Source organism: Lagopus muta, chromosome 18 (assembly GCF_023343835.1).
Source record: "Lagopus muta isolate bLagMut1 chromosome 18, bLagMut1 primary, whole genome shotgun sequence".
NCBI lineage: Eukaryota > Metazoa > Chordata > Aves > Galliformes > Phasianidae > Lagopus > Lagopus muta.
The window spans coordinates 6,155,716-6,178,289 of record NC_064450.1 but is presented as its reverse complement, the minus strand read 5'-3'; the positions used below and the strand labels follow the sequence as shown (position 1 = coordinate 6,178,289).

The 22,574-nt window shown below is 52.5% G+C and overlaps 1 long non-coding RNA gene across 1 annotated transcript in view; it reads right to left on the bottom strand.

Moving 5' to 3' along the window:
* Window positions 1-784: 784 nt before the first annotated feature.
* Window positions 785-22,574, bottom strand: part of LOC125702224 (uncharacterized) — a 39,585-nt gene continuing 17,795 nt past the window's right edge. Inside the window, exon 3 of the long non-coding RNA XR_007380489.1 lies at window positions 785-2,522. This is a non-coding gene — a long non-coding RNA (uncharacterized LOC125702224). The remainder of the gene's footprint in view (window positions 2,523-22,574) is intronic.

The following is a 22,574-nucleotide window of genomic DNA, read 5'->3' as shown; positions in this document are numbered from 1 at the left end:
ACCACCAACCCACAACCACCACACTGACTAACCACGTCCCGCAGCGCCTGGGGAAGGAAGCAGTAATTTGGCACCGGGGTGGCTCCAAAGTCCAGGCAGGGCCATGCAAGTGCCTATTTCCATGCAGGACCCGAGCCAAACGGAGACAGAAATATTGCAGAAGAAATGCCTTGAGCTCATGTGGCTGAGCACAGAGCGCGTCCTTATCGGCACCCATAGGCGCCAGGCTGCAGCACACAAAAGGCCCAAGGCAGCCCTGGGGCTCAGCCAGCTTGTCTTAATGTTTGCCTTTGGTAAAGCAAACTAATAAATCCCCTTGGGTTTATCCATGCTTCCAGTTTATATTTATTAGCGAGAATGACAGGCAAGTTTTCCTCCCGGTTCCACAGGTAAATAGCAATACATCTCCCACGCCCTTCCCCTTTTAACGGCCTGGCTCTCTGTTTGCTCACCATCTCTAAACAAGCCGGGATTACACGACTGACCGACGCTGAAGGCAAACAGCCTTTGAAGTCAATATTAGTTATGAACTCGGAAGGGTCCTGGGAGCTGCCATCCATCCCCAGAGCAGGGCGGGAGGAAGGCAGCACCCATTCAGTCTTGGGGGCAGCTTTGGCAGGGAAGAGCAGTGAGAAAGGATCCCAAAAGCAGATGTACTCCAGCAGCAGTGCCAGTGGTTTGCATCCTACTGCAGAGAAACGTGGACATGTGTTGGCCATCCCGTGGTGCAGCTCTTCTTGGCCAAGGAAGAGCGTTTCTCTGGTGTGCCATCAGGTTTGGCTCATGGATGGGAATGCTGTGATTTACCTGATCACCTGCTCAGTGCTCCATGAGGCATGGCTCCGCTCCACCAGGAGGAGAAAAGAGCATCAGTCCCACCTCAAACATGAGCAGAGGCAAAGGGCTGAGCATCACCTTGGCTTCTGCCTCCAAGGACACTTCACCAATGACAACGAATTTGACATCACCATTACCCATCATTACCAAACCAAACACCAAGCAATGTCCACACATTTCTGGGCTTTGCTGTTCTGCCATAGCTTTCCCAAGCACAAAACATGGTTCTTAAAACACTCAAGTAATATTTTCAAAGGAAAGGGCCCAGAACTCCATGCTCCTGACCAAGGTTCTGCTGTTCCAGCTCAATATCGAGACCAAAAGTCACTCCACCACAGCTGAACACCCAACACATTCATACACGTGCCTAAGGCTACAGTGCTTTTTAGATGTAAGGACATCCTTTTTTTTTTCTTTTTTTTTTGTAATAGAAGACATAACTCTTAAAAAAGAAAAAATCAAAGGACATTTCCATGACATAAACATCCTTTTTTTTTTTAATGTTATGTTTCTACACAGCACCTTCCAGTGCTTCGGCTCTACAGGGTGGGAGGGAACACACAGTCCATGGACAAGAAACAACACGATTTAAGGGGATTTAATCTGCATCTCAGGCGCTCTTGGAGCAGGAGGCATGCGAGGGGAGGCTGCCTAGTTGGCGGGTGATGGTTAAGGGGTTGCAGAAAGGAAAGAGGGAAAGGACAGGGAAGAATTTTTCTGCAAAGCAAAGGCATTAAGCTCTTGGCCTGGCTTTACCGGGGCAGAAAAGTTTGCCAAAGCGCCGGTTTCCTGTGCAATCAAACCCGTCCACTCGGCAGCCCCGCGATAGGGCCATGATGTAAGTGTGGCTGAGCCAAGGCAAACGGAAAAGAACAGCGAGCACTCCGAGAGGCAACGGATTTTATTAAGCAGTTTAATTGTTTCTGAGGGTGACATTTTTCCCCTTCTTGACGTCCCCCTCGCTGCGGTTTGGCTTTGTGCCCCCCAGAATCCCACCTCACCCTTATGGGATGTGTTGGGGAGGATGCAGCTATGCAATGTGAAGGAACACAGCTCCCAGACAGTCTCAGTCCCAAGGCACTGCAGTTGCCAGCTCTTGGTGTGCTGCTCCCATTGCTTCTCCAGAGGCATTTGCCCCTCTGCATTGGGCTGCACCCAGTGCAGGTCTGGGCATCCTCAATAAGAGCCCAAAACTCCCCAAAAGATTCAGAAAGAAGAACGGAGGAGAGAAAAAATAAAATAAAATTCCACAGCCACTTCCTTGGAACTGGGCAAGCTCTTGGTGCTTCACAAGGGAAAAAATGGAGCTACTGTTTGACCCGAGAGCACGCAGCCATCCAGCCCCACAGATCCTGAGGCCACCCGGCCAGGAGGAGGATGTGCAGAGTGCAGCAGGGAGCAGTAATTCGGCCATCCCTGCCCTGCGTGGGTGCAGGAGAGCAAGGTCAGCTCAGGACCCCGGATCACAGTGGCAATGGTGGGCGGCTGCACTGGGGCCGTTCCCACATCAGTGCTGGGGGAAGGAGCACAGCATGACCCTACGTGCATCCCAATCCCTGCGGGTGCCGGGCACTGTGCTGCCTCTGTGCTTCCTCCCTCCCATCCATGGTGAGGTCCTGGTGGCTGCTCCTGCTGCAGTGCATCGGCTCTCCTCTCAGGTGCACCTCGAGCCTCCACTGCTGGCCCTGCAAAGGAAAAATCCAGCGTTAGTGGGTTGTGATGGAGGAAATCGACATTCCTCTTTCTTACCCTATGGGGTGATGGATGAGGGAGGCACACCAGCAGTTCTCAGTGTCATCTCCAAGGCCTGACACCAAGGCCAGCGGGGACCCACTGCAGCCCAACACCCACACCCAGCATAAAGGTGAGCAGGAGACATGGCTGGGGGCTGGCAAGAGGAAATCAAATGGCTGTTTCCATAGAAGAGACAAAACCACTACACATGTGAGTGCACAGGAAGGGGAACCGGCTCATTTTGCTTGTATTCATGCAAGGGATGCACAAGGGATGAAGGGACAGTGGCACGCTGCAGCACTGTGCAGAGCAGGATGCAGGGCAGCCACAAGGTTGACACAGGCTGGAAACATCACCCAACCCCAAAGAGCTGCTCTACAGGCTGACAACTTTCCCAGCCATTTTTTTTTTTTTTTTTAAACTTTTTCTTGCCGCCACTTGGATGGAGATGGGGAGAGGAAAACAGTCTGACAGCAGATGTTGTCACCAGCATGGCAATGCATCATCCCATTTGGCTTTGCTGCCCATGGTCTTCCCCTATAGGTCCCTCAGCCCAGCAGCACAGTATGGAGGATCCAAACCCCATTGCTACGTGCAACACCACCAGCTCCCATGTGGCTCAGCCCCCCCTGCTCTGTGAAGCAGGTTTTCCATCCAGCAAACCCTGCTCAAGTCCCCATCCTGCTCCAACATGAGCCAGGAGCACGCAGAAAGACGGGAATAGGATTATGCTCGCTTATCACACCACACTTATCATCTGTTTGCTTTGGACTTCGCAAGGAATATGCCAGCCAGATTGGCACCTCCTGGCCGAGCACTGAGCCCCCCAGAAATACTGCACAGAGATGGGGAACGGCCCCACACCCACTGACAGTCAACTTCGGGGGGAAAGGAACCGTGCAGCATCTCCAAGTTTGCAAAGAGTCCCTGGCTCTTGTAAATGTGTTAAAAAATAAAACCCTTTAAGAGCTTCCAGATGTTCTGTTTATGTTGTGGTGTTACCCTGCTTGACTCTCGGGAGGCCAATACACAGCCTCAATGAAATCACAGCAGTTGGGGGGGGCTGAACGGGGCAGGGGGGGGAGGTCTGAGCCCTTCTCCTCCTCTTTGCCCCCATTGCAATGTTAACTCCCACGCTGCTGGCAAACACACGGCTAGTGGCTGCAAATCCCCTCCCTGCACCTCCGGGAGCTCTCACATCCATGCACCCCAGTGCATGCCCAAAGATCCAACCTCAGCGTACGCATCCAGCTCTGTAAACCCCGGAGGTTTCCCAAACCCACCCCTGCTGCCATAGCAAAAATGTGACGGGGCAAAAAGATTTGGGCGTAGACACACACGCACACACATCGACGTTGTGTGCCCACAGCCCGGCGCTGCACTCTTTGCACAGGGCGTTGCAGGGATGGAGAGCTGCTTTTGAAGTTCCCGCGAGCGAGCGGCGTGGTTGGCAGCAATCAAAGCACCATAAAACAACGCTATCGCAGCTGTGTGCGTACGCTCTGATGTGTTATCAGCCTGGCCCCGGCCAGGACAGGGGAGGAGGGCACTTGTTTGTGCGGCTCATTTGAAAAGGTGTTAGCAACCCGAGATCAAAGGCGCTTCCTGATGCGCTCCACTTCCCTGCAAGGGCGCCGGCCGGCGCTGCTGGGGACACTGCAGGATGGAGACACTGCAGGATGAGGACATGGGATGGGAACACTGAGGAATGGAGACATGGCGGGATGGAGACACCGTGGCATGGGGACGCTGCAGATCACATTTCCTGCCCTGGCTGCTGCTGTAGGATGTCCTCCTATCCTGTTCTCTGGCCCATTGGGATTTCAGCTTGTCCTCCCCACGCAGACTGCTGGCATCCTTGGCAATGCAGCCCAGCTGCCACCCCACAGGTGCCCTCATTTCACTAGGTACAGTAGGACAGTGCTTCACTTTGTCCCCGTGACGCCCTCTGCCGAAGGCCCATCCATCCTCCCCATACCTTGGGGATATGACCAAACCCACTCACAACTCACCTCCCCCTGTCCCCACCATCTGCACATCCTCCAGCATGAACCCCACAGAGGACCACGTTCCAGGTGCAGTTTCCCTTACCCCAAACCGCTGCCTCCCACAGCCCCCACGCTCCCCAACCCAGCAGCATCTGCTTCCCCAGCCCTTGCTGTTCCAGCCACAGGAGGACACACAGCAGCACACATTGGCCACCCACCGCGAGCCCTATGCTCCTCCAGCCCCCGCCTTGTTTTTCTCCTCTCTGTGAGCCCACTAAAACCCCAGAGAGCAGAGATGTCCGGCACTGAGTAAGGGCACGGGGCTGCCTCCGCACTCAGCAGCCGCCCGGGGAAGGCAGCGCATCCATCCAGAGCAAACAGGAGGCACTGAGAGTGCAGTTTGATGACAATCAGATGCGCATTTCTGCATGGGGAGCTGCCTCCTGCCCTGTACCCCCTGCCACGGGCTTGCAAGGAGCCGAGCAAAGCGTAGGAACAAAAATGAGGCTTTTGGCTACAGAGGATGAGAGCATCGCGTCTACAGACATCTTGAGCACAAACTGTGTAGGCAGCGAAGCCAAACAGGAAAGGAAACCAACAGACAGGGAAACGATTCTGGCAGCGCTCGCGTTATGGCTCACTCGGCTCTCATCAGCTGGAAATACCTCCGTGCTGCTCCCTCCGCCTGTCCCTCCTGCAGACCCCTTGCCCTGCTCAGACATGCCCCAATTCTGCTTTTATTGCTGAAACACTTCCCATCCTATGGGTTGGACTTAGAAAAATGCAGCTGGAGACCTAGATCCTGTTTGCAGCAACTGGTCCCAGCACACCCAGTACCTCCTCACACTGGGTCCTGCATGCACGCCCAGGCAGAGCTCAGCCTGAACCCAAACCTCTGCAAAGAGAAAGGAAAGATCAACAGTTTGTGGATCTGCAGAGGGGAACAGAGCTTTGGCACGGGAAAGGAGCTGCAAGGAGCTGGGCTTGTACCAATAGGACCTGCAGACCTGCACACACAGCTGGCCTTCAAAGCACGGAGGTGGTGGACATGGAGCAGTGCAAAGAGCTTGTGCTGTAACTCCCGCAGCCCAGCGGAAGGCGATTTGATACCAGCCTGAAAGCAATCCGCAGTTGAGAGATGCAGATTTATTCACATGCCCCAACGTGCTTAATGACCAAAGTGCTCTTCAGTGAACCCAGCAATGGATTGTAAAATAAAGTCGTTGCGGCAAGTGGATTAAAGGAAAAAAAGCAAAAGATCTGAGAGATGAAACAGAGCCGGTGAGTCACGGCTCTGCCAGCACATGGTGCCCTCCCAGGCTCTGCCAGCACTGGTGACAGCACAGCCTACTGCCACCCCGTGTCCCCAACACCAGCAACCCCACAGAACATCATAGAAGGATGAAAGCCCATCACTCCCTGGTGCTGCCAAGGAACCCGTCCTGTGTTCTCTGCTCATTTGCATGTGTTCCATCTGGAGAGGGGATAACTGCAGCTCTGCCTGGCCACGTGCTTCCCCTGCTGGACGTCCATCCACCTCCCATCCCACCTCCTCACACATCTCTTGGAGCATCTCATTGCCCTGTGGCTTTGCTGTCAACTCCATTGGAGCAGCTTTTTGACAATGCTGCAAAGCAAATGCATGCTCTTGTTAAGCACCAGACTCCATTGTAAGAGCCAATCTCAATCTCAGATTCTGTCCAGAGAGATTACCTTCATTTACAGACCTAAGCATCAGACACCAAAACCTTGCTGAAATCCCAGAAGGCTTCAGGTGCCATTAAAACTCCTTCAGCTAAAGGAAGTGAAGCCATTCTGTTCCCATGCCGCCCTTTCTGGTAACGTGTTAATAAATAACAGCATCCCAGACAGGTGCTGTCAGCCTTGCCACAGAGCTGCTGCTGGGACAGCACTGAGTCACTGACCTGACACAGTGCAGATAGCCATGAATCACAGGCAGACAGTGCCTGGAACCAAACATATGCTCACATATGCTCATGGCTGCAGGGTGCCCCTCCCTAACCCGGGGCTGAGCAGAGCAGGATGCTCAGCACTGCACTGCAGGGGTCAGGATGCACGAGAGCCCCTTGTTCTAGGGCTGGGCACCCCAAAGAGAGCAAAGGGTGTTCGCTGTTTACATCAAGAGCTTGGTGTAAGATCCTGCACGCCCAAAATATTCACAGCATTCAGATGCAGCAGCCACAAGTTGCAGAAAGCACCTTCATCCAGCGTGGCAGCAACCTGCTGGTCTCAAATCCGAGGAATGAAAGGGAATGGCTGCGGCTGCAGTGTGTCCCGCAAAGTACAGCTCCTCAAAGGGGGATTGCTCTCCGTGCCACTGGAAGCATCACAGCCCAAACATCACCACAGCCATAGGCACTCACCCCTAAAACAAGTGAGACTGGAAACATCCCTTCGACCATCCCCAATAGAAATTCCTTCAGCGCACCCACCTCCACCTGCTGTGTGTGTGAGATGAGGGGGCCTCCACCTCTGTCTGGCCCTGGTAATTCTTTCAAGCAATGACACTCTTTAAAGTGTCACATTAAGACTGACAGGCAGATGAAAGAATGAAGAAAGTCCTATCCTCCTTCATTTTTGGTGGTAAGCAAAACTGAGGCTTGGAAAACACGCTCCCAGGAGGGGCTGGAGGTTTCCTGCAGGTTCTGGCACCCGATGACAGCTCTGACTCCTTTATTAAAAGCATCCCCAAAGTGATAACCCTCTGACAGACTGACAGCAGCAGCACGGTGTTACCGGGCCATGAACTTTGTTTGCCTCCCTGCATTTTTGCTCCTGCTGCTGGGACTCCAGCATTCCCCCACCGCAGGCAGGAACCAAGCAGCTGTCTTTGCTTTCTGCCTTTCCCTGATGATCCCACCCAACTCCTGGGTTCTACCCAATGAGCTGGAGGCTCAGACACATAGGAAGAAACAGAGGGGCTGCTGGCCAGGCCAGCTCAGATAGGACAGCACGGCAAAACCAGCCCGGGTGCATTAATGCCATTCCCAAAGCAGACAGGGGTTTATCAGGGTTACTGGTTCTGCGTGAAGGAGAGTGGAGAGCTGGGCTCTCCATACCTGAAAAACGTCCTCCAGTTCTGCAGCACCTCCTGCCTGCAAGCAAAGGCGAGCAGGGATGTGTTCCCAGGATAAAAGGATTAAAGGAGTATCCATTCTTATCCTCACACCCTCAGCTTGTTCCTCACCCTGTGAATGGAGCATAAGGGTAAGAAAGGTGCAGCAAATCCTACTCACTTGGGCTCAGCCAGGGCAGCCCCAGTCCTCACACCGGGGTCAGGCTGCTTTCTGCAAAGCTTTGCCCCAGAGAGCATCCCCAAACACAGGTGGCAAAGCACCCACACTGAGCCCAGCCTGTGCCAGAGACAGGATCTGTTCCACCAGCCCCATTTCCCTGACAGTATGACCATGCTACACATTCGTTTTGCAACCTTGAGCTGCTCTCTACCCCCAGGGATTATCAACATAAGCAGCGTTTTTTCCTGTGCTGACCCAAAGCTGATTAGTTCTGTGTTCCCCTTCCTTCTGCAAGGAAATACAAGGATATCGGGCACCAACAAAGTGTGACAGGGTGGGCACAGCGGGGCCACAGCCACAGAACACAGCCTCATCCGAGAGCCCTGGTACAATGCAGCCCTCTCCCAGGCACCCTCAGTCACAGCAGCAAGCAGTATGCTGAGCATCAGGGCTGTGCTTTGAGGGAGAAACTGGGCAGGCTGCAAAACTGAGGCTGTTGGGGACCCCCCAGGGCTCCTGCAGGGCAACAGGAAAACCCACCACACACCCATCCCTATAAAATGGTAACTATACAACTTGCTGCAGTAAATCAGCATGGCAGAACGCTGCGTAATTCACACAGTGGGCTTCAACTCTGGATCTAGGGGTAAAATTACCTGTGAGCTGCAGTGAGATGGTATCCCAGGTCAGGATTAGGATTGCTGCTGACACAGGCTGGCATGCTGCAGAGCTGCCCTCAGTCCTGTGTTGGTCTTTGGAGAAGCTGGGCAGATGCCTCTGAGCAGGAAAGTGGAGAGCAACAACACAAAATTCCTCATGTGCATAACTCAGCACAGAGCTCTGAACCATGGACACACCGCTCTTTGGTTTTCAAGTAGTAAGGCATCAAAATTGGGGTGTTTTTTGTTTGTTTGTTTGTTTTATTACTAAGTTTAAATAAAACTTCCCTGTAAGAGGAATGAAAAATGGCCATAAAACAATGGGGCCCTGCAGTTCTCAGCTGAGAATCCCCACTGAGAGCAATGGTCACCTCTGCTGTCACAAAACCGCTGCAGCATCACACACACAATGCTGCAGAGCGCAGGGATCAACCCAAGCAGCAGCCAGCAAAAGGCATCACCCAGCCCCTCACAAACCTTGTCGCATTCATACCAGGTCAACTTCTGGCATTTCTCACATCCCTTTTGATCTCTGCATCTTGCTTTTAACCCAGCTATCCAGGTTTAGCACAGCCCTGACACACAGCGTCACATCTCTCCAAGGCAACGCGAGGTGGTGATGGCTGATGGCCTCAGCCAACCCCGCACTGGCCCTGCTGTGTTCTTCTTTCTTTTAGTGCTCCAGAACTCAGCCCTAGGACTGGGAACGCTTATGGGACTGGGAATGATTACAGCACATTTGATGACCCCGAGGACTTTGTATGTCCCCACAGAGCATTCCCAGCAGAAGGCAAAGCACAGGGATGGGGCTGCGCCGGTGACCTCCCAGCAGAGCCATTCCTACAACCAGGCAGGAATTTTATTGTATTTTATTTAATCTGTTTCTCACTTGGAAAACTCCAATTGGTTGAAACTTCAACTTTACGCAGGATTATAGAAATGTAGGTCAGGAAGAAATTGTCCAAGTGAAAAGCTCCCTGTAACTCACTCTCCCCAGCACCCTGGCTTGCTGCTGGACACAGGGCTTTGTACCGTTTCTTTGTATGTCCCAGTGATTCCAGGTGATTTCCATACCTGTATGGCTGGGTACCAATGGAGCCTAAGCACCAACATCTTCCTTTCATTGCTGCTCAACACCATAGATGCACAAAGATGGATTTCTAGAGAAAATCCACCTTCCAGAATGGATGATTTACCCATGAGAGGAACTCAGGCTGCCCCCAACCCTCTCCCCGCTGCTGCCCACCAGAGCCAGGGGAACCACTGATCCCTTTTCAACACCTCCCAGCACTGTAGCAGTAATTTATGGGGCTCATTTCAGCGCTGTGCTCAGCGCCCACCACGCAGGCACCCGCACCAGGCACTGAGCTCACCACAGCGCAACACGGCCACGCTCTGCAGCTTTATGTTTGTTTGCTTTAATTGAGAAAGGACCGAGGGAAAAGAAAAAAAAAAAAGTCTGAAAAAAAGAGGGGAGAAAAAAAAAAAGCCAACAAAAAACCTTCTTTCAACCCCCTGGTTTCATTTTTCAGGTGTCTTGATTTATTAATCGGCCCATTCCCATTTAATAGGCTCTCCTTCGCCGGAGCACCAGCACAACCCCAGTTCCTGCAGCTGCCAACCCATCCCCAGCCCTGCACATCCCTGCCTGGCAGGCAGCTCCCAGCTCTTTTCTCCAGTTCTCAGCGAGCTCACAGTGCGGGCAGATGTCAAGTTTCCAAGAAAGATATTTTCATGTAATACTGGGAGGATCACAGGCACTAAATATGATTTCATTTTTAAAGCCACACTCACTTTGGCGTTGTTTTAAAACCCATCCTCTTTCCTCAGAGAGGAAATAGCACCAGCGCTCCAAGAAACCCAAACAAGTGATCTGCACTCATAATGCTCCAAGAGACCAAGGGTTGATCTTCACCCGACGCTCACAAGCATCACGACAAACCCCACTGAATGTGCCACAACGTCACACTCACTTTCTCCTATGCACAGCCACGTGGAGCTGAGTCTGATGTTATGATTCAAGGCGTGAGACCATCACAAGCAATCATCCCCCAACAACCAATTGCAGCTCTTGGGTACCCCCATCTGCCCAGTCTTCCTCCCACCACCCTCCTCCTTCCTACCTCCCATGCCCTGGGCATGATCCAGGGCACAGTGCCCACAAGGAGAACTCCCAGTGGATGAGATCAACATCTCATTTAATTAAATTCTGCCTTCTAGATCAAGCACTCAGCCCAGCCCCAGCATACTGGCTTTGGACTCCCAGGGAGGACACAGATGCTGGAGGTTGACCCAATTTTCAGGAGGGCTCTTGGACGAGACTGAGAACTTTAGGTCCACATGCTTTACTGGTGCTGATCCACAGCCCAGTAACCCATCCCATGGGAGGAACAGACCTCACAGTCCCAAGCCTAGATCTGCACCAGGCAGTCCATTTGTCACACTGCTGCACCCCACATGTGCTCCCCCTGCCCACTGGCACAACTATCCCAGCTCAGACAGAGTAGAGCTGCTTGCAGCCACATTTTTCATCAGCACAGCAAGCAAAGCAGGCTTGGCCTCTCAACAACTAGGGCTCTTTTAAATAATAATCTATATATGTGTGTTTATATATATATATATATGTATCAGTCTAGCTATGCTGCTGGCTAGGCCCCAGATGACTGCGACCAGGGCCAATCCCCAGGATAAACACAGCCTACCTGGGTTTATAAGTGCCAGAAGCATGCAGGCACCATGCGTGATCTCTTATACAAACAGCACTGCAAAAACAGCCCTGAGCACTGTAGGAACACTTGTAGTACGCACTGTACACGAGATGAAGTGTTTGGGAACATTACTGCAACATATCCCAGAGGTAGATGCTTCCCCCCTCTCCTGCCCCATGCATCAGCCTTAAAGACTTGGAGCAGATCTCCCTGCTGGCCACAGGAATGATGCTCAGTGCCCAGAGGATGCTAGACTGCAGCTCAGGATCACATTTACCAGGGCAGGGGTGCATGGTACAAATCATGCTGGGCAGGCACAGAGCTGGGATGCAGTGGAACAAGCAGACTCAGAACTCTGAGGAGGGGAAGAGATGCAGAAAAAGCTCTGATAAGGCTCAAAGCTATGGGAGAAGCTGGCCACACACAAGGAGCAGATGCTCTGTGTCCTTACTTGTGGGACAGACATTTCCAGCCTCAGCATCACTGAGTTCTGTGTTTTCTTCCCCAAGAGAAAGCACAAAACCCACACACAGGTGGGACAATTCAGGCTGCACTCATCTTTTTGCCTCCACTTATTTCAAAGCCCTGCACCTCCTCACCCTTTCTCGTTCTAACCCCTCATTCATAAGGCAGGGATAAAGAAGAGCATGCACTGCGGGGCTCAGCCCCCCTCCCCACTCCTTCCAGCATGGATTTGGAGACCATGGGCTCTCCAGATTTAATCTCCAAGACAAACATTGTGGGGCTGGAGCTTGCTCCATTTGCACTTCAACCACAGATAGGAAGCAGCAGCAGGCAGGCTCACACCTGTGCCCACCCCACCCTGCAGCAGCGTTACAACCCCTCATCCTTCCATGCACCAAGTGCCAGCTTTGCAATGGATCTGTAACGGATGGCTTGGGGTGAGCAGAAATTATACCATCACTGAGGTTGGAGAATCATAGAATCATAGAATCATAGAATCATAGAATCACTAAGGTTGGAAAAGACCTAAAAGATCACCCAGTCCAACCGTTCACCTATTCCCAATAGCTCCTACTAAACCATGTCCCTCAACGCAACATCCAGTCTTTCCTTGAACACCCCCAGGCTCGGTGATTCCACCACCTCCCTGGGCAGTCCATTCCAGTGCCTGACCACCCTTTCTGAAAAGTAATACTTCCTCATGTCCAGCCTGAATTTCCCCTGGCGTAGCTTGAAACCATTCCCCCTGGTCCTATCCCTAATGACACGAGAGAAGAGGCTGACCCCCAGCTCACTACAACCTCCCTTCAGGAAGTTATAGAGAGCAATAAGGTCTCCCCTGAGCCTCCTCTTCTCCAGGCTGAACATTCCCAGCTCCTTCAGCCTCTCCTCATATGGCCTGTGTTCCAGACCCCTCACCAGCTTCGTTGCCCTTCTTTGAACACGTTCCAGGGCCTCAATATCTTTCTTGCAGTGAGGGGCCCAAAACTGGACACAGTATGGACACAGATCACTAAGATCCCCAAGTCCAACCCCAACCCATCCCCACCGTCCCCATAACCATGTCCCACACCTTCATGGATGGAACACCTCTGGGGACGGTGACGTCTGATCAGAGCCTGTGGTTTTTGTGTGCTGTTCAAAGGCTCCGAACCATCCTGACAAACACAAAAATCTCCTTTCAGATCAGGATGTGCAAAGGAACATATCTCAGAGAGGCGGTTAACACCTGGACTCTTGTTCAGAGAGGAGGAAGGAAAGGGTCTCCAGGCTATTTGGCAGCAGGAACCTTCCAGTAAACACTTATCTCACATCTTACGCTTCGGTCGGAAGTCAAAAGATTTGGTTCATTTTCCACCGGGAATGGGAGAGCTGAGCTGCCAGGGGGAGGAGCAGCCAGCCCTGTCCCAGGGCTCTGCCTGATGTCAGCCTGATTCAGCCCTCTGCACACCAACTTTTGGGGATGTTTGACTCATTTCACTGCTGGGAAATGTATTTTCACCCGACACACTGGGAGTGAAGCAACCGTGCTCCATAATAACTCAACCAGGAGAGCTCGCAGCCTCACGAACGGGAGGTCAGATTGGCCCCAAAGGGGCTGAAAACCTCGAGATCAGCCCATCCAGGAACCCGCAGCCCCCACCCTACACCCAGCTATAAAACTGCCTTCTGAAGATGATGCACGGATTAATTGCACATACATAGCAATGCTTTCATGAAGAAAGTTATTATCTAAAAACGGTGGGAGCAATAAAAATATAAATAGGCGTAGAGGCACCGCAAAACGATGCCATTTTGAGTGCATTTATTTTTTCCTTTCGATCTGCGGGGTGGTATTTAAAGATGAAGGGAGGAGAAGGAATACACGCTGCTCTGTCCCAACCCCACAGAGCTCTGGTGGTCTCCCAGAGGCAGCCGGGGGTTCTGGGTCCCCGCTTTAACAACCTCTGTGCACCTTTCATGTGCCACCCCACTGCCATCCATCACAAATTCCATCCCAGCTGCAGCCTGCAGGCAGTGCCCACCAGCCCCCTCCCCGTGCAGAAGGGTTTCTCAATATTTGCCTTTGCCATATCAAAAGGTGTCCGCAGCCCAATTCCTGCGGTACGCGGCAGCTCGCTGGTGGTCCCTAAATAAGCCTCCAGATGAGCTCACACCAAACATCCTCAGGTCCTCGCAGGCAGCCTCCGTGCTGACCACAGCAACCTTCAAACAAGCCCTGGGAACAGGAGAGGCACAGTTCCCTTCACCACCATCCTCCTCCCGCAGGGTCCACCCAAGGGGGACGTTCCTCAAAGTAAACTCAGTGTTCTTGGGGTTGGCCCAAAATCCGAGCCAGCCAGGACAGACAGACGCTGGGAAGGCAACCAGGAGGGAAAGGAAGAAAACCCACAAGCCCCTCTGCATCATCCAAGTCACGAGCCGTGGCTCCATGATGGGGAAGAGGATTTTTCCTGGATTGTACGACTCTGTTCGCATCTCCAGAGACGCACGAGGTGGACAAAGGTGACTGTGTCCCTTGTTCCCCCTTTCTCCCCTCTCCAAGAAAGCCTGAAGAGAGAAACAGGGACAAACCCTGGCATATGCCCTTGTGACACGCTCCAAGCCCTGCCCAGCAAATGCCTCCAATGCCCCAGTGCAGTGTGAGGACAGCGAGGTGCCTCCTGAGGACACCTGGCTCCATGGACCAAGCAGCTCTAGTGTGCTTTCTCCTCTTTGGGAGAGCCATCCACACCCCCAGGCTCTGGGATGGATGGATTTGGGAAGGTGACAGCAGCTACGTGCCCTGCAGCCACAATGTCACTGCACTGTGATGCATCAGGTCGGTGAGCAGGGCAGCAGCCATATGGCCCAGAAACCTTCAGACTTTTATTGCACACCAGTTAATTACTGCTGGAAAAGCCATCGGCAGAGCCTGCAAAGCCATTCACCTCTGTTTATTCTGGCATGGGGGAAAGTGGCTGGGGCCACCATGCAGCCTGCCATGGGCAGAACATGGGGCACAGGGACCATGCAACGCTGCACAGCACAGAGCCACCTGTGCCATGGGGACAGCTGTGTCCCCTCACACCAATGCTCCTGTCACCAAATTCCCCACATCTTCACTGGAGCAAGGGATAAATCTTCTCCCTGCCGTATGAAGCAGCAGTATCCAATGCAGCGTTACTCAGATGGGGAAAGCAAGGCAGACACAGAGAGAGGCTTAGCTCTGCCATAGATGTGGGATGCAGAAGCAGCTCGGCAGCCCTGCATGCTGTGGCTGTGCTGTCCCCAAGTAATGGATTTACCTGACCCCAACTTCAAGCAGTCAGACAGCTCTGCTCACCAGAGCACACAGCCCAATCCCTCACATGAGAGCAACAATAATAACGACTCATTAATTAAATGCTACAACTTGCCTGAGAGCTGCAGCAGCCCCATGCATACTCGTGTGCCCTTGGCCACGCTCCTGCTCCCCAACGCAGCTGCACTCTCTGTCCAACCCTCCACTTTCTGTCCAACAGGTTCTCCTCCATATTTTTGTTTCTGGGAGGATTATCACGACGGCAATCTCCAGGTGACAGCGTGGCAGAAATCCCACCTGCCTCCCCGCACACTGCTCCTCTGCAAGGGGACCATGCAGCTGCCCCAGTCCTACGCAGGACCAATGAGGAATTAAGCAAATTTCTTGCCTATAGAGGGCATTCACCTGCTTGCTGAAGTCAGAGGCTTTTCTAAGGGCAAGAGAGCAGCAGAACGAGCTGCTTGTTGCATTTAAAGTCTCTGGAACCGATGAGCCGGGAAACAAAAGTTGCTGCACCAGACAGAAGGGACAGCTCTACAGTCTCCGAACATCTGCTTTGCAACACCCAGGAGCCCAATTTGGCTGCCAACTTCGAGCTGGGAGCACTGGGGTTCTTAAAGGCACTGCATCCTCCAAAGAGAGCACTGCTCAGAGCAGACCCACGGTTCCCAGCACCAGCACCACTGCAGTGTCAATACTGTCCCACGTGTCCCCAGAGTCCTCTGCATCCCTGCAGAAGCATAGCAATTGCCCTGAGCTGGCGATGTGCAGTGAGATCTGCTGCCCTTCTGACACGAGCATCTGCCCAACTAGCTGTCATCACTCCGAACTCAGAGGAAACTCCAGTCTGGGAGGCAGAAGGACCCACAAGAGGCTCCCCAGCTCCCTGCACACACAGTATGGGGCACTGAGGACCCAGAATATCCCACCACCCTCAGAGGTCTGGATTTTGGTCCTGCTCCTTCCTGGCTTGGAGACAGCGCAGAGATGGAGCTGCAGATCCAGGCATTTTCCCTCCTCACCTCAGGGAACACGCATGGATTTTAAAGCTTCCTGCCAAGTATCAATTGTGCAGATGTTGAGTTCTTGGCAGGGACCACGCGTGTGCTCCCTGAGGTCATAAGGAAACCTCTCCAGAGCACAGGCTCTGGCTGAACACGTTTCTGAAGCCCTGTAACCACACAACAGGCTTCCAACACAGTCCCTGTAAGCGAAGCCATGCATAGGAGCAACCCCCTAGACAAAGCAGGCTCTTTTCTGTCTATGGGATTTCCGTCTTGCCACACTTGGTTTTCCAAAGGTGGACACCACCAAGATGGCCTTGGTGCTGGCCCCACACGAGCAGGGATCACACTGAGCCACAGCATCACCTCTGGGATCCGGCAACTGCACTGAGCCTCACTCAGCAGCACAGAACCTCCCAGGCAACAACCCACAGGAGCACATCCACTGCATCACTGCCACCAGCATCTGCCAGAGCCACCCCACCGAGAGCCCCAGAGCCATCAAAAGGACAGAACCCGCAGCTCTCATCCTGTCAGCCCCTTGGCAAGCTCCTCCCAATGCATCCTGTTCCCTGCTTGGCTTGGGAATTCCAGGAACATCTGCACGCGCCTCTCACCCAGCCCCACAGCTGCATGTCTGTACCTGTGGTGTGGGATGCACTCCTCACCTGACTCAGGCAGCAAACCCTACCATACACCACACGCTGCCCACCTGGCTGCTGCAGCATTGTGTTCCAAACCAGCCCCCTTTGGCAATTAAATCAATTAGCTAAGTTCTAGCCACCGTGCCCCCTAAAACAGAGAGCAAACATCTGGAGCAGCAGAAGGGGGCACACGCATGCTTTTCCTTCCCATCACCTGAACAGATCTTGTTCTCTCCAAGTCCATAATTAGTGAAAAATATTTGCATCACCTCCTGATCACTACTGAGGAATGAAAGCATTGCAGATGCTCAGCAGATGGATGCCACCTCAACAAACATCCCACAAGTCACTCCAGTGGGATGCATGGGATGCTCATAGTTCCTCCTCCAGTCAGATCACGGATTTCCCCAAGCAAATCTGGAAAATGCCACAAACCCCACCATGAGCACTTCATCGTGTGATGGACAAGGGCTCTGCAAGTCACCTGCTGACATACCTGGGAAACGCTCTGCTCTCCATGGGCGCCCTCCATCCTACTCCTCCTCCCCCATCTCCAAGAGCTCCAGCAGCTTTCTAGGTGGGAAAAAGCTCCCTGCAGAGGTGCTGATGGGAAAGGGGCCTGGATGGGGCCAAGGAGGAGAAACAGCTGCCGTCGCCCATGGCAAACAGACCTGGCAGTGCTGTGTTTTCCCAGCGCCTGCTGGAGTTTTATGGCAGGGCCAAGCTTACCTGGCATCTGGAGGAGGAATAATAAACCCCTGTTAGTGGTGTGCTGGGTGTGTGGGATGGTGGGGAAAGCAGATCCTGAACCCACACATCCAATGATCTGCGCACAGTCCTGCAGACACCGCTGGGACTGCACAGCAGCACATTGGAGAGGCTCAGAAGCCCATTCTGGTTCCATCTGGAGTTCAGGGCTGGACTCTCCTACTCTTCTCTGCATCACAGCCCCATCTGACCCCTGTATCTCCCTGCAGCACCCAGCAGGGTGCAGGGGAAGGCAGGACTTCATAACTGTGAGCTGCGCTCCTTCATCTAATCCATACACATCCCAACACCATTCCTCCCTGCGGAGGCTTTCCAACCTTCAAAGCCTTCGAGAAAACTTCACAACAGATGTCCTACACCACTTTGCCACCTTCATTCCCAGCATCATGGCCCAAGAACTGCATTAAAACATCCCAGCCCTTTTGTCCTTCCCACCCACCTCCCGCTCCATCACGCACATGCACATCACTTCATCTTGGTATTAGGAAACATTTCTTCTCCACAAGAGTGGCTGGGCACTGGCACAGCTGCCCAGGGAGCGGGGGAGTCCCTGTTGCTGAAGATGTTCCAGAACTGCAGAAATGTGGCACTGATGGACGTGGTTACTGGCATGGTGGGATGGGTTGGGGACCTCAGAGGTCTTTTCTAACCTTAATGACTCTATGATCTCTGCTTTGGGGCAGGAAAAAGCTGAATTGCAGAGGTCCCTTTGTGCACTCCCCAAGCCCACATCCAACGTGCTGACATCAAACAGAACACCCGCTGACCCACAATCTGAGAAGCTGTGGGGAATTTAGAGTCCCCTGAGGATCACATTAGGAAGGAAAATGCCTATGTGAGATAATGCATGCTACAAGTACAGCCCCATCCTTTCAGAAGGGCCCAGCATGGATGTGCTGCCCCCCCCCGCACTGCAAAGCAACCCTGTAACCTCCCTCTGCCCCACTGCTCTCCTTTAGCAGCAGCTCAGCGCAGTGCTTTGGCACCAAGACCCCCACCCTGGAGATAGCGTGAATGGGGCTAAAAACTGCTGGTGGGAAAAAAAATATATCTATAAAAAAAAAAAACACCAACAAAAATTGGTACCAACCCAAAAGTTTTGAGGCAGAACACTGATGGGCTGTGAGCGACTGCTGCAAAGCAAACAGCTGCAGGTGATGGGGGACCTGCCATCCGTGTGCTTGGACAGATGCCCCTTGATGCCATACTGTTGCACCCCCAGGCACTCAAAGACCTGACATCCATGTTTTCTATGCACTTTACATGGCTGTTGAGAGTGGCTTCATGCGAGCAGCAGTTCCCCCATGTTTATTTTAGCACTGTAGCAAAGCTGAGCTTTAAGAGGACTGACTGTTTTTGGTGGCTCCAACTCGAAATTCTGTTTAGCAGAAAAGAAGGGGAAAAATAAAACGAGGGAAGAAGGGGAAGAAAAAGGTTTGGGCGAAACTTAAGAAGTCCCATAAACTTTGCTGAGTGCCATAGAACATCCCCTGCAGCAGAGCTGCCAAGGGAATGAACAGACCCCGTTATTATTAAGCACAATCAGGCCCTGCAGAAATCTCCTATGCAAACTGCAAGGGCTCAACAAGGTGTAATGCTAAAAGCACAGCAGCAGCACAGGCTGCCAGGACAGCACCTATGCTCCCCTTGGGAAGAGATGTTGGGTGAAGCCAATGGGACTGACATGAGCCCAGCAGCCAGGACATGGCATGCACTGAGCACCTTCCCAGCATTGAAAGGAACCCTGGGGCAAACAGCACACAGCAGTGGCTCAGCACAACCTGCACTGAAGCCACCCCTGTCCCCATTGTATCCCCATACCACGTCCCACGGCTGAGCAGGATGCAGAGCCTCCAGTTGGGATGCCAGGGGAAAGGGGATGAAAGGCAAGAGAAACTCTGATTAATTGAAAAACCACAGCCAGGCCATGTTTGCCTAAGATTATCCAGAGGAATGCAAGTCTCCTTCACAGCGCGTTCATTTGCTCAAAACAAAAGTGAATAGAGTGAACTTTGGGTGGGAGAGGAAAGGGGAAATAGAAGATTCATAGGGCCTGGACTGAGGACTGGAGTGGGTGCAGACTCTCAGCCCATCTCCACAGCTCAACCAAAAGCCCCAAGCCCACCACGTATCCTAGTGGGTCAGCAGCTCTTTGCTGCTCAATGGCATCAGCACAGCACTGTGCAGGAGGGTGGCACCACAGCCACACTGATCCCAGGTGCTCATGCTGGGGATACAGCGTGTGGGGACAGCCAATCCCTCAACCCCTTCCTTATATTTCAGATCCACCTTTTTCCTTTAGGGAAAAAAAAACACAGTTTTCAAAGAGCAAGGACAAATCTGCACCACAGAGAGGGGAAGCAGGGAGAAGCAAACAAGACAGTGGCACCAAAATCCTACAGATCTGCAAGGCAAAGCCATGCATTGCAAACACGCGGTAGGGTTGGAAACGCAGCACGCAGCCACCACACAGCACAGAAGAGCTCCAGAGCATTTGGAACTTTCAGAGCCATGCTGCCCTGTGGTGAATACAGCCTTCAGGGTTGGGTTTTTTTGGTTGTTTGGGGATTTTTGCAAGCCTTATGCTCCTCAGAAGGAGGAAGAAAGCACGCATCACATCCCACCATGACTTGGGATGGACTGACATCTCTGCCCTGACTCTGTTCACCCATCTCAGCGATGCTGACAGCAGTGCAGGTGAACCCAGTGCAGAATGCTCTCCCTACCCTCAGCCACGCTGCAGCACACCTCCTCTAAGTGCCGTCTGCACCAGGATAAAGGAGCTCTGTGTAACACTGATCTCTCAGCACCTTCCCATATGGAATTTGATCACATCGGACTTATCGGAGTGGAGCTTTGAAATCCTCCACCCCTCTGACCACAGATGTCAGCTGTGACGCGAAGGGTGCTGGCATCCAGGCACGGGACGGGCTGAGCAATGCCCTTCTATCACATCCAGCCTGCTCTCAGCCAGAGGACCAGCACAGAGCCCAGATTTGGGGCTGCACATCACAGAGAAGCTGCTCCTGCTCACACCGCTCCCCACCTCCACGCTCACACTGAGCGGCGCCGCACAGATTCACAAGGATCCGACTTAGAGAAACAAGAAGGTTAAATGAGAAAAGGGAAAGCAGTGGAGAGCCGGTCCAAGAGCAACATCATCTGGCAACTTTGTTTGGAAAAATTAATAGTTCTGCAGCATTTTAAGAGAATGGAAGTGGATGGAGAGGGGAAGAGGGAGAGAAAAGGCAGCGTGGAAATCCAGGAACTCCCTTCAACTTTCTATCCATAATCAAAAGCGAGGCTGGGAAATAAAGAGAAAGACAACATGTTGTTGATGACTTTTCCATTAAATACGAACATTTAAACCCCCACTTTGTATCCCAGCCTTTGCTCGCAGCCTCAGCAGGCCCCACTTCTTTTTCCCTCCCCTCCCTCCTTTTTAATAATAATAATAAAAAAAAAAAGTTATATGACTTTAATTAAATGCACTTATTAAAAGGGTGAAATATTTGGAGAGGCTGTTTTTACGCTGGAGGCACATTTTCCAGCATGCTGCAGAGTGTCTGCATCCGCCCGCCCCAGGCAATTTTTAATGCACAAATAAATCCCCACCTGAAGTGCTGACAGGTTATTACGCAGTGTGGCAGCCAACTAAAGTAAACACAGGGGCAGAGTTTTAACCTCTTGCAGTCACAGAGGTTCTCCCCACCGAGGCGGGCTCAGGCGTAAGTGACCAGCAGCAAAGCAGCCCCTCTTCTTGCAGCTCCTCTGCTCCATCTCACTCTGCAGCCAGCAGTAGGGATGGGGCAGTGTTGGAGCATCACCTCAGCAGTGCTCAGCCAATGCACCAAGCCAGCATGCAGTGCAATGGGAAACTGCATGGGAAACTGGCACTGGTCATGCTGCAAAGCAGTGGGTCCAACCCCCAGGAAGCAACGTGTTCCCATCAGCTGCATCCCATTTGCATTATTGGTGTTCCCAAAGCTAAGCCTGAGGTTTGCATGTGCCCTTATCAGCACCGAAGCTGAGATCCAGCAGATAATCAACAAACTGCAAACAAATCACCCTGCAAACAGAAAGGGGACGGATGCAAAGATCAAGGGGAGGAAGATGCCAGACCTAAGGCCGAGTGCTGCTTTTCAGAAAGGAGGCATAAGCATCATCCAGCAGCTCTCATGCCCCACCAGACTCTCACACCAGGGTCCCACATTTGGAAACTTAATTCCAAGCATCCACATCCAGGCATCCAGACATGCTCAGCTCCCAAACCCTCCACCACAGTTCACAGTAACTAATAACTGCGCACTCAGGCTGAAGCCAAACCATACGAGTGTCTTCAAAGCCCAGCTGCCAAAAAAAGAAAAAAAAAAAAGGCAACTCCCAAAGCCAGTGGTCACTTCTTTAAAGTTCAGAGCTGATGCACGAAGCTCCTCTTTCCTGAGGATGACACAGTGCTGCAACCCTCCCCTCCTAAAGGCCACAGGGACTGCACACAAAGAGCAGCATCCAACCTCCATAGGAGGGACCCCCTGCCAACAGGAGTTCTTTGCACAGAAGAGCCCAAGGAGGTGGACCAGCCACCTGAAGGAGGCCTTCATCCCACTGCCACAGCCCCAGCAGTGACTCCTCTTCCTCAGCCACAGTTCCTGCACAGGTCACTTGGGCAGCACACGATGCAGACAGGCTCCAACAGCAACGTCGCCCTTGTCTTTAGAAATTAAGGCTTCAGCTCTACTTCCACATCTGACAAGACGCCGCATGCTTTGCTAATCCTCGGAGGAGATTAACTTTTTATTTAGAATTCTTTCCTCTAAATGTGGCAATTATGAAGGGTGGTTGTTGGGTTTTTTTTCTTCCCTTTAAGCTCTTGGCAAGAAAAACATTTTCTCCAGGTTGGCTCAAACAGTTCAGTTAAACGAGGATCCCGGTCTCCTTTTCCCCTTCTGAGCACATCCCCAGCAGCAATTTGCACAAAGGACGGGAACATCCACCTGCAAACGCAGAGCCAGTGGTGGTGATGGAGGAGAGCAGCTGTCAGAGCTGAATACATCTCAATGCAGTGCTGCTCACATAACCCTCAGTGCACAACGGAGCCCCAGCAATGATGCCCAGGAGAGCTGTGGGCACAGGGAGGCTTTAGATGCATCTGACTGGGACTCCACCAGCAATTGGTTCCCAAAGCAAAACTTCAAGCCAATCTTTAAGTCATATATCCACACATATG